The 23869-nt window shown below is 42.0% G+C and overlaps 2 long non-coding RNA genes across 2 annotated transcripts in view; one reads left to right on the forward strand and one right to left on the reverse strand.

Annotated features, from left to right (window-relative positions):
* LOC143818652 (uncharacterized) overlaps positions 1-23869 on the forward strand; it is a 401158-nt gene that overhangs the window by 67207 nt on the left and 310082 nt on the right. The gene's annotated exons all lie outside the window — the stretch shown is intronic.
* The window catches only part of LOC143818591 (uncharacterized), a 79900-nt gene continuing 63089 nt past the window's right edge, over positions 7059-23869 (reverse strand). The window contains exon 3 of the long non-coding RNA XR_013224640.1: positions 7059-7327. This is a non-coding gene — a long non-coding RNA (uncharacterized LOC143818591). The remainder of the gene's footprint in view (positions 7328-23869) is intronic.

Genomic DNA, 23869 nt, shown 5'->3' on the forward strand with positions numbered 1-23869 from the left:
CAGCAGAAGGGGAAACAATGAACCCCAAAAAGGGAACCCTCTGTACACCAAAGAGACACTTTGAACCTTTAACAAACAAAGAATTTTCACGCAAAATCTTAAAAACCATCCTGACCTGTTCCACATGCGAGTCCCAATCATCAGAAAAAGCCAGAATATCATCCAGATAAACAATCAAAAATTTATCCAGATACTTCCGGAAAATGTCATGCATGAAGGACTGAAAAACTGAAGGTGCATTAGAGAGCCCAAATGGCCCCACACCGGTAATCAAGGTCTGGACATTCATGTCTGCAGCAAACACAAGCCACTGAGAGGTAAAGGGGAAAAGAAAAAAAAAAATGAGAAAAAGGAAAAAAAAACTCAGAATTTTCTTTCTTATAATCCCGCTTCTGCAATGCATTTAACATTTAATACTGGCCTGGCAAACTGTTATGACCCCAATGGCGAGGGTCTCAGAGGAACAAGTAAGTCTGCGAAGTACAAAAATCCAGCTCATAGGGCAGTGGTAACTGGGTTGACCATATATCTACTCCTAACGCCAACACTAGAAGTAGCCGGGGAACATGCCTACGTTGGTCGCTAGATGTCTCGCGCCAGCCGGAGGACTAACTACCCCTAGAAGAGGAAAACAAAGACCTCTCTTGCCTCCAGAGAATAGACCCCAAAAGTTGGATACAAGCCCCCCACAAATAATAACGGTGAGGTAAGAGGAAATGACAAACACAGAGATGAACTAGGTTTAGCAAAGAGAGGCCCACTTACTAATAGCAGAATGTAGTAAGATAACTTATATGGTCAACAAAAACCCTATCAAAAATCCACACTGGAAATTCAAGAACCCCCGAACCGTCTAACGGCCCGGGGGGAGAACTCCAGCCTCCCTAGAGCTTCCAGCAAGGTTAGGATACAGATAAAGTACAAGCTGGACAAAAATGCAAACAAAAACGAATAGCAAAAAGCAAGAAAGCAGACTTAGCTTAATCTGGCAGGAACCAGGATCAGTAGACAAGAGCACAACAAATTAGCTCTGATTACAACGTTGCCAGGCATTGAACTGAAGGTCCAGGGAGCTTATATAGCAACACCCCTGAACTAACGGCCCAGGTGAGCATGCAAGGGATGACTGACATACCCAGAGTCAAATCACTAGTAACCACTAGAGGGAGCCAAAAAGCAAATTCACAACAGTCATTATCCTGTACCCTGAGTGTCAGCGTCATCCTGCACTGTGAGTGTTAGTGTCATTATCCTGTACCCCGAGTGTCAGTGGTGTCAGTGTCATTGTCCTGCACCCCTAGTGTTGGTGTCATTATCCTGCACCCCGAGTTTCACTGTCATTATCCTGTACCCCAAGTGTCGGTGTCATTATCCTGCACCCATAGTGTCGGTGTCATTATCCTGTACCCCGAGTGTCAGTGTCATTATTCTGTACCTGTAGCGATGTGTCTTTATGAGAATATCTGTCAGGTATATGATCTTCATGATACATCTAATATATAATTGCCAATCGGCTCTGTGACAGCTTCCGGCGATTGTGTCGCTATCCCACAATCCACCGCGGCCCGAATCTGTGACAAAAATGCTGTTCCGCTGGGAGATCAGCTCATCTCCCGCTGCAGGAAGGTTAGCGGCGATGCAGCCAGGAGATGAGTGGCGCCAGCCGCTCATCTCCCGGCTGCTCGCATCGGAACTACGCCGACCGCCATATTGGAACACCCAAGTTATGGGTATTTCGATATGGCGGCCAGGATTCATATCCCCCGCCAATGAGTGGCGCGGGATTCAAATCCCCCGCCCCATTAGCTGAGTCAATGAGCGTTGTCGTGAAGGATTTGAATTCCCCACCAAGCCACGTGGCACCGCTAATTGGTTGCACACCCCTGGCCTCACCCAATGAGCGACACAGGATTCAAATCCCCCGCCAAAGTAGAGCGGCTCCGCTCATTGGCTCAGCCGCCCGCCAGCTGAGGCTTGGAAGGGGATTCAAATCTCACGCGGTACCGCTCATTGGCTCAGCCGGCGGGGCGGGGGATTTGAATCCCGTGCCGCTCATTGGCTGAGCGGCACCGCTCATTGGCTGAGCTGCCACCGGCGGAGCCAATGAGCGGCGTGGGATTCAAATCCCCGCCGACTGAGCCAATGAGCGGTGCCGCGTGGGATTTGAATCTCCTGCCAAAGCCGTGTGGCACCGCTCATTGGCTCAGCCGGCGGGGCGGGGGATTTGAATCCCGTGACACTCATTGACTTAGCGCAAGGGGGATGTTCATTTTACCGCACTCCCGATGCAATAGCATCGGGCCTATTTCTACTTTGTACATAAATTAAAATATCGAAACAATAGAAAAAGCAATATCCTCTGGCAAGTGCCACAATCGTGACTAGTACAGTAGCTGGATGATCGGAGACTAATTCAATATTATCCGGCTTCTATAATGAGAAAATAAGTCGAATTGTTGTTTGTCGTTATTTTTTTTCTTTAAGAAATGATTTGATAAATTATTAGAGTGAGGGCTCTTACACCTAATGGCCATTCAGACTATAGAGATTCTGCTTTGGTTAAGAGAGAAACATGTCTCTATGTCATCCACTATTTTCACAGAGACATTTATGTTGTAATAATAAATTAATGAAATTTTAAAAAAATTATATAATCTAGTGTAGACGCGGGTTTAAGGGGGAGAAGACGCCGTTGCACTTATATTTAGATTTCCTTGATAAAATGATTGACAAAAAACAAATCGAAAAAAACAGGATCTGCTTCAGAAACCCTTTACTGTTTTTGTTTTTTTTTAAATTATTATCTGCTGAGAGTTAAAAAAATAATGAGAAGAAGAAACATTATCTTAGAATTAGCAATGCAAGTTCTCAAAAATACATTTGGAAGATGTCATTGATTATGTGTATGGTAACAATGTATGGTAACTGTTTGTAGGCATAAGGAAAATGCATAAACTATAGAAAAAAAGTATATTTTCTATATGTTATCTATCTATCTATCTATCATCTATCTATTATCAATCTATTACTGTATCTATCTATCCATCTATCTATTATCTATCCATCTATCAATCTATTATCTATCTATCTATTATCTATCCATCTATCAGCTATCTATTTTATCTATCAATTATCTATTTATTATCTATCCATCTGTTATCTATCTATTATCTATCTATTATCTATCAATTTTTCTATCTATCTATCTGAACATGAGGTCATTATTTTGGAAGTCACCAGAAACAAAGCAAAAAAATAAATATATATTGAGTGGTAACAAAGACATACAACTAATATATATATGTTTCCATCTTTATTTAGTCTCACACAGGTAAAATAGAATTGACTCTGTCTACAGAAAACTTCTCCAGAATACACTTTACAATCCAGATTTAGGGCATGATGAGCAGATAACACGTTATTTTTTAAAAAGTAATACAAGCCATAAAAATCCTCAATTCTTTGCCTCCAAACAAATAAATTAGAGTCATTGGAAATGGAGCTGAGTAGTATTTTATTTGATTATTACAGCCTCCCTGTTTAATTAGTACATGAATACAATCACAGGTTTTGTAACAGAGCTGGGTGGCGGGGGGTCGGCTCGGAAATTGTTTTAACAAGTGCAAAAATTATATATATATAAAAAAGATTTACTCTTAAGAATACTTAAGGCTTAACGTATAAGACAGTTGGGAAATTAGTTGTCGAAACAGCTGCCAAATATGCCCTCTCCTGGTGATCGCAGCGAAGAATTCATCTCATTTTTCTTTTTTTTTCTTTTTTTTCCTTCACTATAACTTGCATTGATGATAATGAGTGACTATATCTATTGTCTATCTATTATCTATCTATATCTATCATCTATTATCTATTTATCTATTATCTATCTATCTGTCTATCTATTATCTATCACCCATTATCTATTTATCTATCTATTATCTATCATCGATCTATTATCTATCTATTTATCTATTCTCTATCTATTATCTATCTATCATCTATATATCATCTATCTATCTATATATTGTCTATCTCTCTATTATCTCTCTATTATCTATCTATTAATTATCTATCTATTATCTATCTATTATCTATCTATCTATTTATCTTGTTAAATATCTATGACTTTTCTTTCCTTCTCTCTTTTGTTGTTTTTTTTCTTCACTTTCTTCCTTCCTTCTTTCTTTTGCTCTCTTTTTTTCTCGTCCTTCTTTTCTCCTTCCTCCTATTCTTCCTTCCTTCCTCTCTTTCTTTTTCTTTCTTTCTTTCTTTCTTTCTTTCTTTCTTTCTTTCTTCCTATCTTTCTTTCTTTCTTTCTTTCTTTCTTTTCTCTTCCTGCCTTCCTTATCTATCTATCTATCTATCTATCTATCTATCTATCTATCTGTCTATCTACCTATTATCTATCTATTTTCTATCTATCTATCTATCTATCTATCTATCTATCTATCTATCTATCTATCTATCTGTCTATCTACCTATTATCTATCTATTATCTATTATCTATCTATTTTCTATCTATCTATCTATCTATCTATCTACCTATTATCTGTCTATTATCTATCTATTATCTTTTATGTATCTTTTATCTATCTTGATATATATTTATCTATGACTTTTCTTTCCTCTCTCTTTCGTTCTTTTTTTTCTTCACTTTTTTCTCGTGCTTCTTTTCTCCTTCCTCCTATTCTTTCTTTTCTTTCTTTCTTTCTTTCTTTCTTTCTTTCTTTCTTTCTTTCTTTCTTTCTTTCTTTTCTCTTCCTGCCTTCCTTCCTTTCTCATATCTATCTATTTGTCATCTATCCATCTCTTATAATTTTACTTTTTACTAAATCCTAGCACTGAGAGAATTTTTTTTTACCTTTCTTTCTTTCTTTCTTTCTTTCTTTCTTTCTTTCTTTCTTTCTTTCTTTCTTTCTTTCTTTCTTTCTTTCTTCTCCTTGCATTCCTTCCTTCCTTTCTCATATCTATCTATCTATCTATCTATCTATCTATCTATCTATCTATCTATCTATCTATCTATCTATCTATCTATCTATCCATCTCCTATAATTTTAATTTTTACTGAATTATAGCACTGATGAGAGAATTTTTTTTACCTATCCTCTGTTTCCTGCCGTTCTTGCTTTAGGTAACATTATTTTAATAAGGTAACAGATCCCCTGCTCTATCTCCCTGTGTCCCCCCCACAAATAATGCTCTCTGTGTCATCTGTATATTTATGATAGCTGAAAGACATGGGTGTGGAGATCTAATTAAAAATGTGAAAGGTTTTAGAAGCCTGCTGCTTCGCTGCGATCCTCTTGTTGCCAACTCTTGGCAGCTCTGCTGTCACTGAGCCAAATGTTTAGTATTTTGCTGAACTTCTGCCAGTAGGCTGCGGTGCATTGTGGGAGATGACGGCCTGAAGGTACCGGCGCTTTACTTGCAGGAGTTCAACGTGCAAAAAGGAAAAATAGAAAAAACGAAGGAATGTAGCAAATGTGAATGTAAAGTGTATATGTAAGGTAGGGGAAAAAAGTGAAATATAGACCAGGGAATTGGCTCATTCGGAGTTTTTTCGCTGTTGTATAAGTTCTACATGGAGTTGTTATAGCAAACGTGGGTTACGACATTACACGCAACATTATAATGTCACTTCTTTTCCAACTTGGAAACATCAGACAAACTCCTACTGCTGCAAAAGTTCTAGAATTTTTAGACAATATCTGTCTGTAACAACTTTTTTCAAAACTTTCCACATTTTTGGAGTCCAAAAGAGGGACTTTTAAGCTCCACCCCCTGAACTCAAGTTTCTTATTAATCCTTATTCAGGATTTTTCCAGAAAAATTGGCTGTTAAGCAGGCTGCGTTTTTTTTTTAGGTCAGCTCTATTATTAAGGATCATAGCTGCACACTAATGGAGGTGTCAAGGTACTAGTGCCAGTAGGGAGGCCATAAAGCATTTCTATTCTACAGTAAATTTGGGCACAAAGACTAAAAGGGACAGGTGAGAGGAAGGTCATTAAGCTGGCCAACAGTTATCTCTCCCAATTCCTTAATACATAGGAACTCTCATTTCAGCTCCTTTCTTCTCTACCAGAGAGTGCCTACCGTCTCTGGCTGTGTCTTATCTCTGTGCCAAAAAAATTCACTTTTGAAATCCAGCAAAACCAGAACCCTTTTTCCTTTATCATGATTTGACAGAGGAGATTCAGAAAGCCTCCATACACATTAGTTGGCTGATCCTGACAAAAATTCAAATTGGTTGTCTATTGGCCGACATTTGTGTAACAACCTTTAAAAATGTTTCCGTCCACTTTGCCTCGGAGTCTTGCCCATAGGGTGAGGATATATAGTCCATGTGCCTATATTTCTACCAATAGACATCCAAGGGAAGCCAATGTTTGAACTAGTGCTAGCTTACAGGTCGTGGGTGGCAATGGCAGGCTTTTTGTCTCAATCGCTGGTTGAGGCTCAAACCTCAGATTCATGTATTTGTACCCCAGTTGATCCTTGCCACAACTCAAATTTGGCACTTAGCATTTTCTGACCAGTGGTCCACCAACAATGTTCCTATGTATTCAGGTATTGTAGGATGTAGGATATAGAGCTATCCAATACGCCAAGTGGAAGAGGTGACCAAAGATTAATTGTACCTCCAAAGAAACCTACAACAATGAGTTCTTAGGTGCAAGGTATCTTGCCAGTCTGCCAGTCCCCTGATTTGACCACCACTACTTCTCCCAGTGCTTCACAGACCCCAATATTCTCAATGGAAAAGAGGTTTGACTGATCCACGATGAATGTATTTGAGGTGTTTTTAAAGGCTCTTAAAGTAGTTTAGTTATTTGAAAGTCCTTGGATTGTACAATAAAAACTGAAAAACAGCCAGTAACCCCCAAAAACATAAAAGATAAAAAATATTAAGTATTGCATAATACAAAGCATTATCTCGCTGTGTAGGTCAAGCTTTGACGTCTTTTTGTTTGCCCTCTCCTGCCCAGTTTATCTATAGGTGCTTTGTACTCTATAACATGAATGCAAAGAACAGAGGATAATTCCTGCCGATGGCCTATGGCCATTCACACCACCAGGTCTTTTCATGTACAAATACAAAGGCATATGGGCTCTCAGAGGATTTATGTATGTAACCTTTATTATATGGTTCTTTTTTTTAACATCAGATGGGCCATTCTGTCCCTCTCGAATTGGAAAGTTCTACCTCTGCTCTTAGATGCTCCAACTCCACCTCTTGACATGAGCATCTTTTTATACAGAAAGAAGCAGCTTGATGGTAGGAGAAGCCATGAAGGACGGGCATTGACCATCATCTTCAGACAAACAGCTGGATGAGATAAAAGAACATTTCTATAATGCGAGACAAAGGGTCGATGAAATCAAGCAGTGTCTCATTGACTTTTTGATTTTTTTAGGGGACATCATGGATCAAAGGGCAATATTCATAAATATGGGGTGACACAGAAAAAAAGTTAGCATATCGCGTGTATGTTTTTTTGCACTTTTTTACACCTATAATAATAATAATATGATAATAATTTTTATTTATATAGCGCCAACATATTCCGCAGCGCACACCTGCCTTGTTTTTGAAAATTTACCACATTTATTTCATATTTGACTCATAATTTTAGGCATTGGCATAATAGAAGGGTGCAATAGAGAGAATTTGTAGCCAACTTATAGTTTTTGAAAAAAAAAGTTGTAATATGTAATTCATGTATTACATTTTTTTTTACACTTTTTTTAGATCGATTCAAGCGAAAGTCAAGTCCATGCTCATGTATACTTCGAGAAGGGAAACAGTGGTGCTTAATCCTCTTATTGCTGCTCAAGGGTGGTACAGGACTTCTTTTCCCCTTAGGTAGTGGTGTGGCTATGGAACATTTAAAAGGTAACTGTTATGCCCAGGCTTAAAAGATGTTGATTACGGCACTGCCCAAGAGGATGTCCTTAATGATCACCTTGTCTTCTCTCCTAAAAGTGATGTGATGGGCAAAAATTGATGGGCCCTGTTGTTAAAATGTGAAGTACACTGACATAAGGCAATGACAAGCGGGCCTCACATTTATTTTTTAGAGCCCCTCTCCTGTTTTTAGTCTTCTGATTGCATGGAAATTCAGCAAACATCATAATCTCAAGGTTGTGGACAAACAGTGATATTGGCAGGAAGACAGTCACTAAATCCTTACATGTTATCCATCAGGGACCTGCGTTTTTGTCAGCGCTATTGCAAACATGGTATTTACAAGAATATCTGTGAAACTTTCACCTTTCTCATGGGCTTGTTTTGTTTCACTGGGCTTACTTTCGAAAAAAATAAATAAATTATATATATATATATATATATATATATATATATATATATATATATATACACATATATGGCACTGTGCCCAGGTTGTGTGGGACACTAGAGAAATGGATAGGGAGGTGCAGAAGTGCCCTAAGGCAGGTGTTAAGAAGCAGTTCCCGGTTTCTAGTGGTAATCAGGAGAAAACAAGCTTGTCTTGTGTGCTCCTATCATTTTCTCGCAGTCTGTTTCTAGGAAACTGAACAGTTGTTTGCAAGTTTGTTTTCTTTTTACTATCATTTTACTTTCTTACTCAGTTTTTTTTATTTTTTTTTTCAAAAATTCTCCGGCTGTTGATATTATTCATATGACTTGTAATATGTAAAATAGGAGAATAGAAAAGAGATAGCTACAGTGTATGGTGATGCTGCACCTTTGATAAAGTGACCTTTGGAAATAATGACCTTCCCCATTTTTATCCGAAAAACGCATCAAGCCAACCCATCATCTACCCAATAGGATTGACCAACAAGGTAATTTTTGGACTGTTGAGCCATCCAACATTGGTTTGTATGGCTTTTTAAGCCATCCAATTAATCTTTTACCCAATAGGCTTGGTCATCAAGGTCACTTTTTGACTGTTGAGCCATAAAACATTGGTTGGATTTCTTTTTAAGCCATCCAATCCATATTCTATCCAATGGGTTTGGCACACAAGGTCACTTTTTGAGCCATCCATCATTTTTTCCAAGAAAAGACAAGGAGGGCATTAAAATTCCTCCTCTACAGGCTGCAATTTGGATTGCATGCAGATTGTTGAGGGTTCTCCTAGCATGTTGTGAGAAAGTATTGAATTTCTTTTGTTGCAATTATGATCACAATAATTTTTTATTTCTATAGCACCAACATATTCCGCAGCACTTTTACAATTCAGAGGGAACGTGTGGAGGCAATAAAGACATAACAGGGCAAACACATAATTCAACAGATACCTAGAGGAGTGAGGTTCCTACTTGCAAACTTACAATCTATGAGAAAATACGTAGGGGAGACACGAAAGGTAAAATAGGGGAGACACGAGAGGCAAGGATATAGATGTATCCACCCTTATCGTTCTGTAAACTTCCTTAAAGGTGTTGTCCAGCACCTTTTTAATATAAGATCGTAGGGGAGGTTTATATCCAGCATCCATAACGATTAGCTGTTAACACCTCCGTTGGCATCTGGAAGTCAACAATGTCCAGTGTTGAACACTGCAGCTCCATCTAGTTTGTAGTGGCCACTGCTGGGAACTGCACATCAGTCCTATTAAGAAGAATAAGAGCTGAGTTGCAGCACCCTTCAGGGTCAACTACAAAAGGTTTAGGCTTGGTGTAGGCGATAATAGCTGATCAGTGACGTTCCAGATGTTAGACTCCTATTGATCTAATATTGATGAGTCAATGATGACCAATCGCAAGGATAGGTCACTCATCAATATAAATGTTGTGGAAAACCACTTTAAGTACTCCAATTTTCAACTTGATAGCAAAATTCACAACAGTCTGTAATCCACATCACAGCCACTAGATGGCCAATTATATACACATAGCATAAGACATCTCGTGGCAGAGTAACATGTTTTGTTTTCCTTTCAAACCTGTTTATTCCATCAAATTCAATAGGTGTTGAGCCAATTTAATGGCAAGGAAAAATCTGTGCCTTGAGGATGATAGTAGGAATCTATATATATAATTGTGTAAGGGTTTTTCCGTCTGTCTGTCTGTCTGTCTGTCTTTCTGTCTGTCTGTCTGTCTGTCCTGGAAATCCCGCGTCTCTGATTGGTCGAGGCCACCAGGCCTGGACCAATCAGCGACGGGCACAGCATGGCGACGATGATGTCATAATGGAAATCCCGCGTGTCTGATTGGTCGAGGCCGCCAGGTTGCCTCGACCAATCAGCGACGGGCACAGTCTGCCGCGAATTCTGGAATCATCATTGTCCATATACTACGGGGACATGCATATTCTAGAATACCCGATGCGTTAGAATTGGGCCACAGTCTAGTTCAGTCATAAACTGCCTGGAAAATTGGCTAGGGATCAACCGGTGGTTAAGAAGAATGTCAAGAAGATGATTATGAGCAAGCTACTGTCAACACCCATAAACACTAGTTTACATCAACCATCCCAACTATCACCCCACTTGCCACCACAACAGGGCAAGTGGGAAGAGCCGGGCAAAGCGCCAGAATTGGCACATCTAATAGATATGCCTTTTCTGGGCAGCTGCGGGCTGCTATTTTTAGGCTGGGGGGCCAATATCTATGGCCCCTTACCAGCCTGAGAATACCAGCCCCCAGCTGTCTGCTTTAGCAAGGCTGTTTGTCAAAAGTGAGGGGGGACCCCACGCAGTTTTTAAGTAATTAAAAAATGCTGCATGGGGACCCCTCTATTATTGATAACCAGCCTTGCTGAAGCTGACAGCTGAGGGTTGCCAGGCTGGTTTACAAAATTACAGGAGAGCCCACGCTGTTTTTTTTTAAATTATTTATTTACAGCACAGGAGCGGCTGATGAATGTTCCCATCTGCCGCTCCTGTTCTCGCTGTTATTAGCGGCAGCAGGTGTCTGATAGTGGGAGCTGTAGTCCCATTCGCTGACACCAGTGACCGGAGGTAAACCTTATACCTCCGATCACAGCTGAGCGCTCACGCTGTCTTCTGACAGCCAGGGAACCACATCTCTCTGACCGGCAGGGATGATTTCACTGCCGATCAGAAGCGATGTTTGAAGCGCTGTTATGCACATGACAGCTTGACAAACACCCAGTTTTCAGGCAGCCAAACCTGAACAGCAACACCGACTTCCTGGTGAAGTCCGTGTTCGGTGTCCATGCCGGAACAGTAGGTGTTCGGTACAGACACCACACTTTACTGTTCGGGTTCACCCATCTCTATTCCTGAGCCCTGTCTGCCTGCAGCCTTCAGTATCTATGCAACCTACCTACAGTATCCAGGACATTGTTACACTGGCCACTTGCACACCTACTAAGTACATCCCTATTCACTGTGTGTTTCGCTCAGCTCCACCCAGTACCTGACGATGGCCTTGTGTTGCCTTCTGCTGATTGGGAGTCATAGGGAGGTGCAGCCAAACTTTGCAGAAATCTGTTTCCACTCTGTCCTGGAGATATTTGCTTCTCAAGCCTATCACTTGCTATCAAGTAATATATCAGGTGACTCTACCCTCCATTCCTTGCCCTAACGTTGGTTCCTAGCCTGCTACTTTCTGGTTCATATGTACCCCTGTATTCTGTCTCCCATTATCAACACAGCTTGTTTAACCATTTTATTTGACTTTTCCATTCTCCATCCGGTCAGCTATGCAGTCCCAGCGACTGCCCTGCAGAGGTACCTGGTGCCTATCAGCAGCCCTGCCTATCCTCACAATCAGAGGCCCTAGTGAAGACCCGGTAGACATGTAGTCATGCCCCTCCAGGGTAAGCCCGGCCCGTGGTGCAGTGGATCAACACCCACCAGCTTTTCAGACATCTCCTGGCTGCCTGGGAGTCCAGTTCCTCAGTATCTCTACATCCTGTCTACAGTCTCCAGGATGTCTTCTGGCTGCCTGCGCCTTCCAGTTTCTCTTTATCTCTGCAACCTGTCTACAGTCCCCAGGATGTCTCTTGGTTACCTGCAGCTTCCATTCCTCCGGTATGTTTGCTATCTGTCTCACACGTGCCTCACCTGCTTGTGCCCACCTGGATCTTGGGATTAGAGGGTTCACCTCACCCAGTGAGCCCCTTAGCAGCATTATTGACTTTGAAATTCTGAAAAATTCATAGTCGTCTCCTATTGGTTTTGCACAAAACTGAAATACATCCTGACATGGAGTCTGGTGATATCTAGACAGACCACCAGAACGTCCTCACTTCTGCATCTACATGATCATCATACGGCTGCTAACTCTGCAAAGACATTTTAGAATATCATTGCAGAGTTATACGCAGACCAGCCGGACATTTTCAGATGTAGATTGTCCAAAATTCGAAAGAAAAATTGCTGCTATTACATAAAACAAAATAATATATACAAAAACATAAATAAATAAATAAATAAATAGTAATAAATGAAAAAGAACAGGAAAAAAAATGTCTTCATGAATTGAAATAGATATCATTTATGTCGATTAACTTGTACAATGATGATCCAACTAACTTCATTGGAGTCCCCTAAGACTTCTCCACTATTGAAAACACACTCCCAACTCAGCCAAAGAGGAAATGAATTGAAATGATTTCAATTATGAAAGGAGGGGAATCGACTGTTCTTCACTCTACACTTCAGCAATTGATAGTTTAACTCATCAATCGTACTTTCATCAAGTTTAATGGAAACATGTATTTCTAAGATTTACTAGAATGGGATGGTTCAATCCACCAGTGTGTACGATATGCATCTAGAAACCCATTGTCCCTCCGCGTTAATGGGTCCGAGAGAGCGCATTACTTAATTAAGTCATTTTTCCCAATTTCCAGCACTGGCGTTGTGGCTGACAAATGCACTGTAAATCTAGGCACGGATACTTATTCGGAAGCTTTACATATTTCGATAAGGGTTGATGCCACACGAGTAGACATGACATCATTAAATAAATTATAGTCTGGATTTTAAGCTTGCATTACACATAATAAATTATATATGTTAATATTGGGGGCCAATCGATCGATTGAAGAAAGGAAGTCTGTCTACTAAAGCGCCATGGAAAAAATGGCGCTATAAAATGTCTAATAATAATACTACAATTTCTAATGTTTAGGCAGATTGGTCTACATCCAATTCCCTTGGCTATGGTGATCATATATCAACATGTGGGTTGGGTTTTGGTTAACTAACCAGACCATGCTTTCTAGAAGTAACTGTTCATCTTGTCTGAAATTCTGTGCTCATTAATTTCCTAATCAGCTGTTATTTTCTATTACAGAGCTCCAAATCTTCTTTATAGATAAATTTTATTATTTTCATTACGTGCAGTCACCACTAGAGGGAGCTCACTGCATACTGTGTATACATTAAACTCTATTAGAAACCGGTCTGCAGAAAGCTCATGAGCTCCCTCCAGTGGTGACTGCAGTAAGAAGAGAAATTTATAATTTAGCTATATGAATACAGGAAATTTGGAGCTTTGTATTACAAAAAAGTATAAGTAGGAGAATGCGTTGGGAATAATAAAAATCTGTGTTGAGTTGATACATGTGGATTAATAGGTGGAATGTGCATCAGTAAACTGGCCAAGGTCAAGATTAACCAGTTATAAAACGGATTATTTTATCCCATTCTTGACCACGCATTTTTTTTAAAATTTTTTAGTTATTAAAATAATTTGTGCCTCTTTTGTGATACGTGGAACCTAATTTTTATGTCATTTTTATATTTAGAATTTTAAATTTCTTGCAAGAGGGGGTAGGGAATTTTTTCAAGATTGCTTTATTTTTTTCTTTCTTTTTCTTTATAAATGTATTATTTTATTTATTGCATACATTGTGCTCACATAATGTCATAAAAGACCCTTGTGAAACATTAAAAAAAAAATTAATTGCTAAGACCTGGCAACTCTGTCTTGTTTTACCCTCAGACAACCGATGATCTCATGATCGCTAGGACGGGCGGTCAAAGTGGTGTCAGAGCTTCTGAAATTGTTCACAGCGATCTGAAAAGGCAAAGACGGTAATAAACCATCAGTCATCGTCCCTCTCTCGCACCTGCGTGACCACCATGCGGCTCCTGGGTCTGTAAAGATGTTCTAAAATGTTCTTGCAGAGTCATATGCCAATGGTCACTTTTTTAGGTGTTTCTCAAGTTGTTAAATGAGTTGTCAAAAATGAGAAAAAGCATGGCTGAGTTCTAAGAAAAACAGCGCCACCTCTGTCTGGAGGTCGTGTCTGGTATTGCACCTCTGTTCCATTCAAGTGCTGCAATACCGCACCCAACCTGAAGACATGGGTGGTGCTGTTTGTGGAAATAGGCTGCTAACTTTTTCTATTCATCGCAACCCCCCTCTAACCTGTTAATGACTTGCAAGGTTGCTTGTGGGATGTATGGAGCGGACTCAGGAGCTGAAACTACTCAACACCGGACCGATACTGTCTGTGGAAGAGCAGGGACCAAAACCAGCGTCGATCGCTGATGTTTAACCATTTAAATACCACTCTCAAACAGACAGAGGCACTTAAATGGATTAAATGGACAATCTCACAGTCAGATCCACTACAGATACTAAAAAATAAAGTAAAGATGAAAAAAATAAGTTTAAAAATAAATAAAAGGGTTAATCCTAAAACAGAAATTGACAATAAGTTGTCAAAGTCATTTAAAGGAGCTGTTATTGTTTTGTTTGTTTTTTTAAATCTTTATATTTTTAATCATGACATTTTTTTTTACTTTTTTGACTATTATTACATTGACCAAGCAGAATGAAAAAGAAATAAAATCTAATAAAAAAAAAAAAGACAGAGTCTTGCCATCCATCTTTCAGAAAAATGTGGCCAATGCTAATACACTCCCATTTAAACGTTTTTCGGAGAGGTCAATCACTTTTTTTTTTACCCCAATTCTGGTCAGGTTATAGAAGGGGCCAAAGAGTTTCCAGCATTGGCAGCGTAATCCAATACGATAAAGCCCTTCTGACAATTAAATATTTCCCTGCACAGTCTAAGGTGGATTTAACCAGCTAACGAAAAAGAAAAAAAAGATTAAAAAAAAAGTGTGCCTGTGGGCGCATTGAGATTTTGTAAAAAAAAAAAAACAATTCCCAAAAATTCAAAAATTAAATTTAAAAAAATCCTCATCATGCATTCCTGCGCTGTACGTAGCCCGGTCTTTCAGGGCTGCCTCGGTTAAGATGTTTATAAGAAATCAATGACATTATTTGGTACAAGTAATGAGTGTATGTCATGTGTATCTTATTCCTTCAGACGGCTTTGAAGTGCAGTTCATGGAATTTTTTTTTTTTTACTGTGAACAGTAGAACCTTAAATAGCTTCCTACCTCCTTTATTTTTCAGGCACTAATCCCAGGGAACTCAAATGTGATTGAAAATTACAGCTATTTCATTTTAATATTGGTGTCATATGCTGACGTTTGTCGGATTAAGCTGAAAAGCCGCTTCTTTTTATGTTTTTCCCACATGCGGAGCAGCCCGCTTACATTTTTGTTGGCTGCTAACTTGCTAAGCGTTTTTTTTGGCAGGGCGCAGATCTGGACACAAGCCATGCGTGCAACCCTTCCAGAGACAGTCTGGCCCAGGGGAGCGGAGATCAATGGTCTTAGTTATCTGGTGAAATTCTCTGCCTCTCTATTACCATTAAAAGATTTCGCTGCAGTAAAACGCATTGCCGCCAGTGTTTGAGCCGCCTTCAGTAAACTTCATTGTACTTTTTTGTCACCTCCATTTATTTATAGACGGCCCAGGTTTCTATTGATCTGGTATTTTTTATTTCAGCTAACACTTATACAGGCAATGAGAATGGATGAGCTGGGTTCAAAAAATAAAATTAGCATCAATGTCCCTTTTTCCTACGATCCTAAGTGGCAAAATCTGATTAGTAATACTAATATTACTCCATAAATAGATATTTTACCATCGAGAAGTACTGTAGTGGCATACTTGTCATCAGTAGCGTAACTACAAAGTTATGGGCCCCGATGCGAACGTTGAATTGGGGCCCCCCATGCCAATGTATTTTTCACCCAAATTCAAATTTTTCCCATTCATTTCACACACTATAGTTTTGTTGCAATGTTTTATAGTGCAATATTTAACCCCTTCACGACCCAGCCTATTTTGACCTTAATGACCTGGCCGTTTTTTGCAATTCTGACCAGTGTCCCTTTATGAGGTAATAACTCAGGAACGCTTCAACGGATCCTAGCGGTTCTGAGATTGTTTTTTCGTGACATATTGGGCTTCATGTTAGTGGTAAATTTAGGTCGATAATTTTTGCATTTATTTGTGAAAAAAAAATGGAAAGTTAGCGAAAAATTTGAAAATTTCGCAATTTTCAAATTTTGAATTTTTAGTCTGCTAAACGAGAGAGCTATGTGACACAAAATAGTTAATAAATAACATTATCCACATGTCTACTTTACATCAGCACAATTTTGGAAACAAAATTTTTTTTGCTAGGAAGTTATAAGGGTTAAAATTTGACCAGCGATTTCTCATTTTTACAAAGAAATTTACAAAACCATTTTTTTTAGGGACCACCTCACATTTGAAGTCAGTTTGAAGGGTCTATATGGCTGAAAATACCCAAAAGTGACACCATTCTAAAAACTGCACCCCTCAAGGTGCTCAAAACCACATTCAAAAAGTTTATTAACCCTTCAGGTGCTTCACAGCAGCAGAAGCAACATGGAAGGAAAAAATGAAGATTTAACTTTTTATTCACAAAAATGATCTTTTACCATATGGGGGGAGAACCACTGTTTGGGCGCACAACAGGGCTCGGAAGGGAAGGAGCGCCATTTGACTTTTTCAATGAAAAATTGGCTCCAATCTTTAGCGGACACCATGTCGTGTTTGGATAGCACCTGTGTGCCTAAACATTGGAGCTCCCCACAAGTTACCCCATTTTGGAAACTAGACCCTCCAAGGAGCTTATATAGATGCATAGTGAGCACTTTGAACCCACAGGTGATTCACAAATTGATCCGTAAAATGAAAAAGTACTTTTTTTTTCACAAAAAAATTCTTTTAGCCTCAATTTTTTCATTTTCACATGGGCAACAGGATAAAATGGATCCTAAAATGTGTTGGGCAATTTTGCCTGAGTACACTGATACCTCATATGTGGTCACAAACCACTGTTTGTGCACACGGCAAGGCTCGAAAGGGAAGGAGCGCCATTTGACTTTTGAATGAAAAATTAGCTCCAATCATTAGCGGACACCATGTCGCGTTTGGAGAGCCCCTGTGTACCTAAAGATTGGAGCTCCCCCACAATTGACCCCATTTTAGAAACTAGACCCCTCAAGGAACTTATCTAGATGCATAGTGAGCACTTTGAACCCCCAGGTGCTTCACAAATTGATCCGTAAAAATGAAAAAGTACTTTTTTTTCACAAAAAAATTCTTTTAGCCTCAATTTGTTCATTTCCACATGGGCAACATGATAAAATGGATCCTAAAAATTTTGGGGCAATTTCTCCTGAGTACACTGATACCTCACATGTGGGGGTAAACCACTGTTTGGGCACACGGCAGGGCTTGGAAGGGAAGGAAAGCCATTTGACTTTTTGAATGAAAAATTAGCTCCAATTGTTAGCGGACACCATGTCGTGTTTGGAGAGCCCCTGTGTGCCTAAACATTGGAGCTCCCCCACATGTGACCCCATTTTGGAAACTAGACCTCCCATGGAACTAATCTAGATGTGCTGTGACCACTTTAAACCCTCAAGTGCTTCACAGAAGTTTATAACGCAGAGCCGTGAAAATAAAAAATCATTTTTCTTTCCTCAAAAATTATGTTTCAGCAAGCAATTTTTTTATTTTCACAAGGGTAGCAGGAGAAATTAGACCCCAATAGTTGCTGCACAGTTTGTCCTGAGTATGCTGGTATCCCACATGTGGGGGTAAACCACTGTTTGGGCACACGTCGGGGCTCAGAAGGGAAGTAGTGACGTTTAGAAATGCAGACTTTGATGGAATGGTCTGCGGGCGTCACGTTGCGTTTGCAGAGCCCTTGATGTGCCTAAACAGTAGAAACCCCCCACAAGTGACCCCATTTTGGAAACTAGACCCCCAAAGGAACTTATCTAGACATGTGGTGAGCACTTTGAACCCCCAAGTGCTTCACAGAAGTTTACAATGCAGAGCCGTGAAAATAAAAAATCATTTTTCTTTCCTCAAAAATTATGTTTTAGTAAGTAATTTTTTATTTTCACAAGGGTAACAGGAGAAGTGGACCCCAATATTTGTTGCCCTTTTTGTCCTGAGTACGCTGATACCCAATATGTGGGGGTAAACCACTGCTTGGGCACACGTCGGGGCTCGGAAGGGAAGTAGTGATGTTTAGAAATGCAGACTTTGATTGAATGGTCTGCGGGCGTCAAGTTGCGTTTGCAGAGCCCCTTATCTGCCTAAACAGTAGAAACCCCCCACAAATGACCCCATTTTGGAAACTAGACCCCCCAAGGAACTTATCCAGATGTGTGGTGAGCACTTTGAACCCCCAAGTGCTTCACAGAAGTTTATAACGCAGAGCCATGAAAATAAAAAATCATTTTTCTTTCCTCAAAAATTATGTTTTAGCAAGCAATTTTTTTATTTTCGCAAGGGTAACAGGAGAAATTGGACCCCAATAGTTGTTGTCCAGTTTGTCCTGAGTATGCTGGTACCCCATATGTGGGGGTAAACCACTGTTTGGGCGCACGTCAGGGCTCGGAAGGGAGGGAGCACCATTTGACTTTTTGAACGCAAGATTGGCTGGAATCAATGGTGGAGCCATGTTGCGTTTGGAGACCCCTGATGTGCCTAAACAGTGGAAACCCCTCAATTCTAACTCCAACCCTAACCCCAACACACCCCTAACCCTAATCCCAACTCTAGCCATAACCCTAATCACAACCCTAACCCCAACACACCCCTAACCACAACCCTAACCCCGACACACCCCTAACCCTAATCCCAACCCTAATCCTAACCCTAATCCCAACAATAACCACAACCCTAACCCCAACACATCCCTAACCATAACCCTGACCACAAGCCTAGTCTTAACCCTATTTCCAACCCTAGCCCTAATTCCAACCCTAACTCTAATTCCAACCCTAACCCTAAGGCTATGTGCCCACGTTGCGGATTCGTGTGAGATTTTTCCGCACTATTTTTTAAAAATCCACAGGTAAAATGCACTGCGTTTTACCTGTGGATTTACCGCGGATTTTCAGCGTTTTTTTGTGCGGATTTCACCTGCGGATTCCTGTTGCGGATCCGCAGCCAAATCCGCACCTTGTGCACATAGCCTTAAGGTATGTGCCCACGCTGAGGATTCCATTGTGGAATTTTCCGCAGCGGAATTGATAAATCCGCAGTGCAAAACCTCTGTGGTTTTTACTGCGGATTTATCGCGGGTTCTAGTGCGGTTTCCATTGCGGGTTTACACCTGCAGTTTTCTATTGGAGCAGGTGTAAACCCGCAGCGGAATCCGCACAAAGAATTGACATGCTGCGGAATATAAACCGCTGCGTTTCCGCGCTGTTTTTTCTGCAGCATGTGCACTGCGGATTTCGTTTCTCATAGGTTTACACTGTACTGTAAACTTATGGGAAACAGCTGCAGAAACGCTGTGGTTCCACAGCGAAATCCGCAGCGTGTGCACATACCCTAACCCTAGCCCTAACCCTTGCCCTAACCCTAACCCTAATTCTAACCCTAACCCTAGTGTAAAAATAAAACTAAATATATTTTCTTTATTTTTATTATTGTCCCTACCTATGGGGGTGATAAAGGGGGGTTTCATTTACTATTTTTTTTATTTTGATCACTGTGATAGGTTTTATCTAGGTGATCAAAATGTACCTAGAACGAATCTGCCTGCCGGCAGATTTGGCGGGCGCACTGCGTATGCGCCCGCCATTTTGGAAGATGGCGGTGCCCATGGAGCAGACGGACGGACACCGGGAGGCTCGGTAAGTATGAGGGGAGATCGGAGCATGGGGGGGATCGGAGCACGGGGGGTGGGATCGGAGCACGGGGGGAGCGGACAGGATGATGGGGGAGCGGACAGGCGGACTGAGGGGAGCGGAGCAGTGAGCAGGACAAGACGGAGGACAGGGGAGGAGATTGGTGGCGGTGGGGGGGGGCAGATCAGGGTTTCCAGCCATGGCCGATGATATTGCAGCATCAGCCATGGCTGGATTGTAATATTTCACCATTTTCATAGGTGAAATATTACAAATCGCTCTGATTGGCTGTTTCACTTTCAACAGCCAATCAGAGCGATCGTAGCCACGAGGGGGTGAAGCCACCCCCCCTGGGCTGAAGTACCACTCCCCCTGTCCCTGCAGATCGGGTGAAATTGGAGTTAACCCTTTCACCCGATCTGCAGGGACGCGATCCCTCCATGATGCCACATAGGCGTCACAGGTCGGATTGGCACCGACTTTCATGACGCCTACGTGGCGTCACAGGTCGGGAAGGGGTTAATAAATATAGGCATAGTTAACAAATACAGTATTTAAAGCAAAAAATATTCAAATTACACAGAAACAAAGGTCACACACCGTGGTACTGCTTACCACCATGCTTCTCCAGGCCCCCCTCTCACCTGCTGGCTACTGGTGGTCACATACAGTGGCACTGGCTGCCACCATGCTGCTCCAGGCCCCCCTCTCACCTGCTGGCTACTGCTGGTCACAGACAGGCACTGCCTACCTCCATGCTGCTCCAGGCCCCCCTTTCACCTGCTGCCTACTGCTGGTCACACACAGTGGCACTGACTGCCACCATGCTGCTCCAGGCGCCCCTCTCATCTGCTGGCTACTGCTGGTCACATACAGTGGCATTGCCTGCCACCATGCTGCTCCAGGCCCCCCTCTCTCCGGCTGGCTACTGCTGGTCACACACAGTGGCACTGCCTGCCTCCATGCTGCTCCAGGCCCCCCTCTCTCCTGCTGGCTACTGCTGGTCACACACAGTGGCACTGCCTGCCTCCATGCTGCTCCAGGCCCCCCTCTCACCTGCTGGCTACTTCTAGTCACACACAGTGGCACTGCCTGCCACCATGCTGCTCCAGGCCCCCCTCTCTCCTGCTGGCTACTGCTGGTCACACACAGTGGCACTGCCTGCCACCATGCTGCTCCAGGCCCCCCTCTCACCTGCTGGCTACTGCTGGTCACATACAGTGGCACTGCCTGCCACCATGCTGCTCCAGGCCCCCCTCTCACCTGCTGGCTACTGCTGGTCACATACAGTGGCACTTCCTGCCACCAAGCTGCTCCAGGCGCCCCTCTCACCTGCTGGCTACTGCTGGTCACATACAGTGGCACGGCCTGCCACCGTGCTGCTCCTGGCTCCCCCTCACCTGCTGGATACTGCTGGTCACACACCTTGGCACTGCCTGCCATGCCAGGGCTGCCACTACGAATTTCGGGGCCCCATACTGCCAAAATTTTGGGGCCCCCTTGAGACTCTGCCCAGGCTCCACCCCTCTAACTGTCCACAGCCCCACCGCTCTCTCTTGGAAAAACTCCGCTTCTCACCAATCACACATTAACAGTTACCATCACCAAATCACACATATAGCCAGCAGCTTTTGTTTTGGCCAAAATATTTTTTAAACCGCCACCACCATGACAAGGTGTACTATTTTGGCCGAGCTCTATTCTACTCTAACCTATTAATCATTTGTTAAAATATCCAATACAATTTGAGTGTATTTTTATTTAGTTTTCAACTTTTAAAATGACCAATAATATCACATACAAGGAACAAATGCCACTGTAGCATGACCAGACACCATATTACTACCACATAGAGACCTATAATATCACATACAAGGAACAAATGAACAAATACCGCCACACCATGTCCAGACCACATATTACCACCACTGTGACTGAATAATATCACATGCAAGGGACAAATACCACCGCACCATGTCCAGATCACATATTACCACCACATGGTGACCAATAATACCACATACAAGGAACAAATACCACCACACCATGATCAGACCACATATTACCACCACATAGTGACCGAATACTACAATACTGATGATCATTAATAAAAAAACACAATACTAATATCACCATAAGTGCCAATATACACAGGAGATCTGTACTTAGTATGCAGTGTCTGTATACAGGTAATACAGTGATTACCGATGACATTATACACAGAAACCCTGTATATAGTGTCAGTGTACAGGTAATACAGTTATCACCGGTGACCTTATACACAGGAGCTCTGTATACAATGTATAGTGTACAGGTAATACAGTGATCAATGGTGACATTATACACAGGAGCTCAGTATACAGTACCAGTGTACAGGTAATACAGTGATCAACAGTGCCATTATACACATGAGCTCTGTATATAGTGTCAGTGTAAAGGTAATACAGTGATCACTGGTGGTGACATTGTACACAGGACCGCTGTATATAGTATATAGTGTATAGTGTCAGTGTACAGGTTACACACTGACTCAGCAGTGACGTCTCTAGGTGAAGTCCTTCATCTTTGCTTTTCATCTTCATCCAACACAGACCACCATCACTTATTCCAGCCAGGGCTCAACTCTGCAGGAAATAACACAGTTAGCTAGAGCACCGCTTGCAGAACACATTAGTTTTTTCCCAACTTCTAAACTACACCAGATGAAGAGAAAAAGGCGACATAGTGTCGCTCTGCACAGTAACAGGACCGCCTCCTGCATTTAAAACAGTATCCTGAAAAAATAAAATAAATATATTACTGCAGTAATAATATACCTTAATTAGACCTTATGGTAATAATTTCCCCCATCCTGGCCCCCACGTGTCTCATTCCTGGCTCCAGCCATATGTTATCCCATCCTGGCCCCATATGTTCTTCCATCCTGCCCTCATGAGTATCAATTCTGCCCCATGTGATGTTCGATCCTGCCCCATATGTCCTTTGATCCTGTCCCATCTGTCCCGTGATCCTGCCACATCTGTCCCGTGATCCTGCCCCATCTGCCCCATCTGTCTCCATTGTATCCATCCTGCCCATGATCCTGCACCATGTGTCCCAATCCTGCCCCATGTCTCCATCCTGCCCCAGGATCCTGCACTTTGTGCCTCCATCCTGCCCTATGATCCTGCCCCATCTGTCTCCATCCTGCACCCTGATCTTGCCCCCTGTGTCTCCCATCCTGCCCCCTGTGTCTCCCGTCCTGCCCTCTGTGTCTCCCATCCTGCCCCCATGTCTTGCATCTGGAGTACTCGCTATGACCCTGGGGTACTCGGAACTGGGCCGGTTGCTAAAAGGGATGTGACAGTGGCAGTGACCAGGTCCGTGGCCCTGGACTTCCAATAAAAGGGGTTCGAGTAAATGGGAAATAAAGTTTGTAAAGTTTTTTTATGATGCCACCTGTGGTATTCGGTCAGGGATGACTGACGCTGCTTAAAGAGGTCCACTGGGGTGATGTTATGGCAGCAGGGATGGTATGGCTTCCCACAGGTGAAGCGGGTCCCCAGGGCTCCCGGTGTAGTAGATAAAGATGGTATAGTGCCAGAAAGAACTAGAGGACACAAGATTGCAGTCTCTTTACCTGTTTACTGGTGTAGGGCAACCACAGTTCAGGGTACGGATCACAGGTGCTAGTGTGGTCCAGCCGGCTTGGAAGCGATTCAGGAATCCCCCTAGCCAGGTGGGGTTGGAAGCCTTCCTCTCTCCATTGTGTTGGAGCTCCTTGCTGCCTTAGGCCTCACACAAGGTCCTCACTTTCTCTCTGTCCCTTTTAGTAGGACACTACCTGCATGGCAGGCAGTGTGAGCCTTTTTCAGGGGTCTCTCAGGATGACTCTGGGCCTATGTGCTGCTGTGCCTTCAGGTGTTATGGTG

The sequence above is a fragment of the Ranitomeya variabilis genome, chromosome 1 (genome assembly GCF_051348905.1).
Source record: "Ranitomeya variabilis isolate aRanVar5 chromosome 1, aRanVar5.hap1, whole genome shotgun sequence".
NCBI classification, from domain to species: Eukaryota; Metazoa; Chordata; class Amphibia; order Anura; family Dendrobatidae; genus Ranitomeya; species Ranitomeya variabilis.